The sequence below is a fragment of the Salmo trutta genome, chromosome 14 (genome assembly GCF_901001165.1).
Source record: "Salmo trutta chromosome 14, fSalTru1.1, whole genome shotgun sequence".
Classification (NCBI taxonomy): Eukaryota; Metazoa; Chordata; class Actinopteri; order Salmoniformes; family Salmonidae; genus Salmo; species Salmo trutta.
The window spans coordinates 76,780,034-76,786,033 of record NC_042970.1 but is presented as its reverse complement, the minus strand read 5'-3'; positions in this window follow the sequence as shown (position 1 = coordinate 76,786,033).

Genomic DNA, 6,000 nt, shown 5'->3' with positions numbered 1-6,000 from the left:
CCTCTTTTCCTCCCCCATCTCCTCTCTACCCTGTGGATGTCTCCCCCTCCGCCCCTCTCTTCCTCCCCCTCCTCTCCTCTCTTCCTCCCCCATCTCCTCTCTACCCTGTGGATGTCTCCCCCCTCCGCCCCTCTCTTCCTCCCCCTCCTCTCCTCTTTTCCCTCCCCCATCTGCTCTCTACCCTGTGGATGTCTCCCCCTCCGCCCCTCTCTTCCTCCCCCTCCTCTCCTCTTTTCCTCCCCCATCTCCTCTCTACCCTGTGGATGTCTCCCCCTCCGCCCCTCTCTTCCTCCCCCTCCTCTCCTATTTTCCTCCCCCATCTCCTCTCTACCCTGTGGATGTCTCCCCCTCCGCCCCTCTCTTCCTCCTCCTCCTCTCCTCTTTTCCTCCCCCATCTCCTCTCTACCCTGTGGATATGTCTCCCTCTCCGCCCCTCTCTTCCTCCTCCTCCTCTCCTCTTTTCCTCCCCCATCTCCTCTCTACCCTGTGGATGTCTCCCCCTCCACCCCTCTCTTCCTCCCCCTCCTCTCCTCTCTTCCTCCCCCATCTCCTCTCTACCCTGTGGATGTCTCCCCCTCCGCCCCTCTCTTCCTCCCCCTCCTCTCCTCTCTTCCTCCCCCATCTCCTCTCTACCCTGTGGATATGTCTCCCCCTCCATAATAAGAGCAAAGCAGGGCCATTTGGTTGTTAATTAAATGGGAACCACCTGCAGCAATGTTGAGTAATGGGTTAGTCTCCCCTGGCTGTGGAGGAAAGCCGTGACACACACAGCAGGCCCACTTCAGCCTGTCAGTCAGTCTTAAAGTAAGCGGGGCAATCCGACGTATGTCCTAATTAACTAATGAAGGATGTGAGGAAGGTGTGTGTGTTTGTGTGTTGGATTGTGTCTGTCTCTCTGTGTGTGTATGTACTGTGTCTGTGCAAGTGGGAATTCCTGTCTGTCTGTCTGTCTGTCTGTCTGTCTGTCTGTCTGTCTGTCTGTCTGTCTGTCTGTCTGTCTGTCTGTCTGTCTGTCTGTCTGTCTGTCTGTGTGTGTGTGTGTGTGTGTGTGTGATAGGTATTCTCAAGTGTTATAGTGGTGTGTGTGTGTGAATTCCACTGTGAGTGTGTGTGTATGTGTGACAGGTATTCTCTGGTGTTAGAATGGTAATCAACTCTCAGACAGCAGAAGGTCAAGGGTCGTCCCCCGGTTGAAAGGTGTGGTGGAGAGATTTAGGGTGCCATGACAACCGGCCAAATTACTGGGTCCCCTTGAATCTCAGTTTTAGGTAACTACCCTCTCTCTCTCTCTTCTTCTTTGTCTCTCTTTTTCTTTTTCTCTCTCACTCTCCTCTTTCTCTCTCTTCGTCTCTCTCTCTCTCCCTCTCTCTCTCTCCCTCTCTCTCTCTCCTTTTCTCTGTCTCTTTCTGTGCCTCTCAGTTTTAGTTAAACACCCTTTCTCCTTTTAGATCCCCCTCTTATTCACTCTCCTCCTCTTATTTCCTCTCTCTTTCCCTCGTTCCCTCACTCACACTCTGACTCTGCAACTCTTTCACCCACTCAGATGCTCTCTCTCTCTCTCTCTCTCTCTCTCTCTCAAAGGGTTTTAGCCCTGAAAACTCCAGTCTGATTTTGTAACCAAAAACACACTTCTCCTCTCTAGTGAGCACTCCAAAGCTGAATGATTCACTATAAGCTTATATAAAGTTAACAAGTAAATATAGTTGACCGCAGGACTCCAAAATTCTCTTTCTCTACCTTTTCTCACTTCTGCCAGAAAAGCTCTGGAAAACATTGATGTGAGCTTCACTGGACTGCTGCTACACTCTCTTCTCTTTCTCCCGGTTCTTACTGTGTTTGGAGATGCTGCAGCATTGCCATCAATATAAGAGAGAGAGAGAGAGAGGGTGGATGGTGTGAGAGAGAGAGGGTGGGTGGTGAGAGAGCGAGAGAGAGGGTGGATGGTGAGAGAGAGAGAGAGAGAGGGTGGGTGGTGAGAGAGCGAGAGAGAGGGTGGGTGGTGAGAGAGCGAGAGAGAGGGTGGATGGTGAGAGAGAGGGTGGATGGTGAGAGAGAGAGGGTAGATGGTGTGTGAGAGAGGGTGGGTGGTGAGAGAGAGAGAGAGAGGGTGGATGGTGAGAGAGAGAGGGTGGATGGTGAGAGAGAGAGGGGTGGTGAGAGAGAGAGAGAGAGAGGGTGGATGGTGTGAGAGAGAGAGGGTGGATGGTGAGAGAGAGAGGGTGGATGGTGAGAGAGAGAGAGGGTGGATGGTGAGAGGGGTGGTGAGAGAGAGAGAGACACAATGACAGAGAAAAATCAAGTAAGATTGTACTATAACGTTACAGACTGCAGAGCACTGTGTTTTGCTGTTACTAATTGAACACGTGTGTCACCACTGAAGTTGGTCTCAGAAAGGAATGGCCGTGTAACCTTCTCTCTGTACGTAGTTTAGCCTGCGCTCTCAGCTGGTAGTAATCTAAAGGTTTGCGTCCCAAATGGCACCCTATTCCCTATATAGTGCACTACTTTAGACCAGGGCTCATAGGGAAATCATGGGTTGCACCTCCGTCGCTCGGTCGCGTCGTTGCCATTGTTATCAGTGTGTTACAGATGCTGCAGCCTATTGATGTCCCACGGATGCTTAATGTTCAGTCTTTCTGAAAGGAGGCTAATGGCTGTGTCGTCTAAATTACACTGTAGTGGCCTGGAAATACGATGACATTGCTAAAGTAGACAAATATTTAGTAGAAAGCAACTTTGCCATCATTATTATCGTCAGGTTAACTTTAGAGAGATGGCAATGTTGTCAGAAGTAGCTAGCAATGCCAACTTTAGCTAGCTAAAACGTCACTGCTCCTCCCTCAATCTTAGCTAGCTAGCTAAAACGTCACTTCTCCTCCCTCAATCTTAGCTAGCTAGCTAAAACGTCACTGCTCCTCCCTCAATCTTAGCTAGCTAGCTAAAACGTCACTGCTCCTCCCTCAATCTTAGCTAGCTAGCTAAAACGTCACTGCTCCTCCCTCAATCTTAGCTAGCTAGCTAAAACGTCACTGCTCCTCCCTCAATCTTAGCTAGCTAGCTAAAACGTCACTTCTCCTCCCTCAATCTTAGCTAGCTAGCTAAAACGTCACTACTCCCCCCTCAATCTTAGCTAGCTAGCTAAAACGTCACTGCTCCCCCCTCAATCTTAGCTAGCTAGCTAAAACGTCACTTCTCCTCCCTCAATCTTAGCTAGCTAGCTAAAACGTCACTTCTCCTCCCTCAATCTTAGCTAGCTAGCTAAAGTTACACCGTATCTAAAGTCAATCTGCCTTCAAAATGATGACAAAAGCTTGTCCAACTAATTATTTGCCTTGTTCCCGTGTTTCCAAGCCACAGTAATGCACTTTAGAGCAACTCTTCATCAACTCTTCATCAATGTCACCGTGTTTCCAAGCCACAGTAATGCACTTTAGAGCAACTCTTCATCAGCACCTATTAAGACTGTATTGAGTAGAACGCTCAGCCGGGCATCGGTCCTTAAACGACCGTTCAAAACAATACTGTGATGAAACTTACAACCCACGAACAGGATGCCAGTTGAGACGGAGGCTCGGAGTACAGAGCAGGTCTTAGTGATAGTGTTTACCTGTCTCCTGCAATGGAAATGATCATGAGATGTAGCCAACGAGCGACCAATTGGTTGAGTAGCAGGGCGCGTTTAGGAGCATCAGTATCTGTCTGTGACCTTAAAACTTAAAAGTACCTAAGTACTTTTAACACTGGGACATGATATGTGGAACTGCATGTAGAACATTGTCATGTAGGATGTGTGTAGATGTGTAGGATTTGCTGACCCCTCATCACCGATTCAATACCTACAGGCCTGTGTTTGACCATGCCACTTTGTGACACATTACGTCCGTTAGGTCGTTAACTCGTCTATATTGGTGATTGTAACCATGGCAGCATGTCTAACGACCAACCCCCACCTCACCCTGTCTCCTCTGCTCCTCCAAGGTCGCCCCGGCGGTGCTACCAGCTAAACGGACAGCCGGGGCGCAGGCTAACGGAGCAGGACCGGGACACATCTGTCGCTTTGGATCCTTATGCGGTCATTCAATGAGGCGTTAGGGCCGCATGTCGCCCAGCAAGTCCGTCTGGCATCTGTCTGTTGGCTTGGTGTTGTGTCTGTCACGCTCAAGCAGCGACAATTTAATGTGGCCAACATTTATTGAGTGGGTCAGACATTGTTGGCCGGATGAAGAGGAATTTCTCTGGCTGTGATTTTTAATTGAGCCGCTCATTAGCCCCTCGAAACAAATGACTTTATTCATCTCCTAGGGGAAATTGTTTTGGGAAATGGATAACGACCGCTCGCAGGTTTTGGAGTTCCATGCTATCATGTTTGGCTTAAAACCTTTATTTCATATTACAGCTCCAGGTTAACTGTTGAAGGGATATATAGTTTCATTAATATTACAGCTCCAGGTTAACTGTTGAAGGGATATATAGTTTAATTAATATTACAGCTCCATGTTAACTGTTGAAGGGGATATATAGTTTAATTAATATTACAGCTCCAGGTTAACTGTTGAAGGGGATATATAGTTTAATTAATATTACAGCTCCAGGTTAACTGTTGAAGGGATATATAGTTTAATTAATATTACAGCTCCAGGTTAACTGTTGAAGGGGATATATAGTTTAATTAATATTACAGCTCCAGGTTAACTGTTGAAGGGGATATATAGTTTAATTAATATTACAGCTCCAGGTTAACTGTTGAAGGGGATATATAGTTTAATTAATATTACAGCTCCAGGTTAACTGTTGAAGGGGATATATAGTTTAATTAATATTACAGCTCCAGGTTAACTGTTGAAGGGGATATAGTTTAATTAATATAACAGCTCCAGGTTAACTGTTGAAGGGATATATAGTTTAATTAATATTACAGCTCCAGGTTAACTGTTGAAGGGGATATATAGTTTAATTAATATTACAGCTCCAGGTTAACTGTTGAAGGGATATATAGTTTAATTAATATAACAGCTCCAGGTTAACTGTTGAAGGGATATATAGTTTAATTAATATTACAGCTCCAGGTTAACTGTTGAAGGGGATATATAGTTTAATTAATATTACAGCTCCAGGTTAACTGTTGAAGGGGATATATAGTTTAATTAATATTACAGCTCCAGGTTAACTGTTGAAGGGGATATATAGTTTAATTAATATTACAGCTCCAGGTTAACTGTTGAAGGGGATATATAGTTTAATTAATATTACAGCTCCAGGTTAACTGTTGAAGGGGATATATAGTTTAATTAATATTACAGCTCCAGGTTAACTGTTGAAGGGATATATAGTTTAATTAATATTACAGCTCCAGGTTAACTGTTGAAGGGGATATATAGTTTAATTAATATTACAGCTCCAGGTTAACTGTTGAAGGGGATATATAGTTTAATTAATATTACAGCTCCAGGTTAACTGTTGAAGGGGATATATAGTTTAATTCATATTACAGCTCCAGGTTAACTGTTGAAGGGGATATATAGTTTAATTAATATTACAGCTCCAGGTTAACTGTTGAAGGGGATATATAGTTTAATTAATATTACAGCTCCAGGTTAACTGTTGAAGGGGATATATAGTTTAATTAATATTACAGCTCCAGGTTAACTGTTGAAGGGGATATATAGTTTAATTAATATTACAGCTCCAGGTTAACTGTTGAAGGGATATATAGTTTAATTAATATTACAGCTCCAGGTTAACTGTTGAAGGGGATATATACAGTTGTATATAAAGTATTCAGACCCTTGACTTCTTCCACATGTTGTCACGTTACAGCCTTATTCTAAAATTGATTAAATTAAAACATTTCCTCAGCAATCTACACACAATACCCAGTAATGACAAAGTGAAAAAAAAGGGTTTTAGAAATGTTTACAATTTATTAAAAACAAAAAACAGAAATACCTAATTTACATAAGTATTCAGATCCTTTGCTATGAGACTTGAAATTGAGCTCAG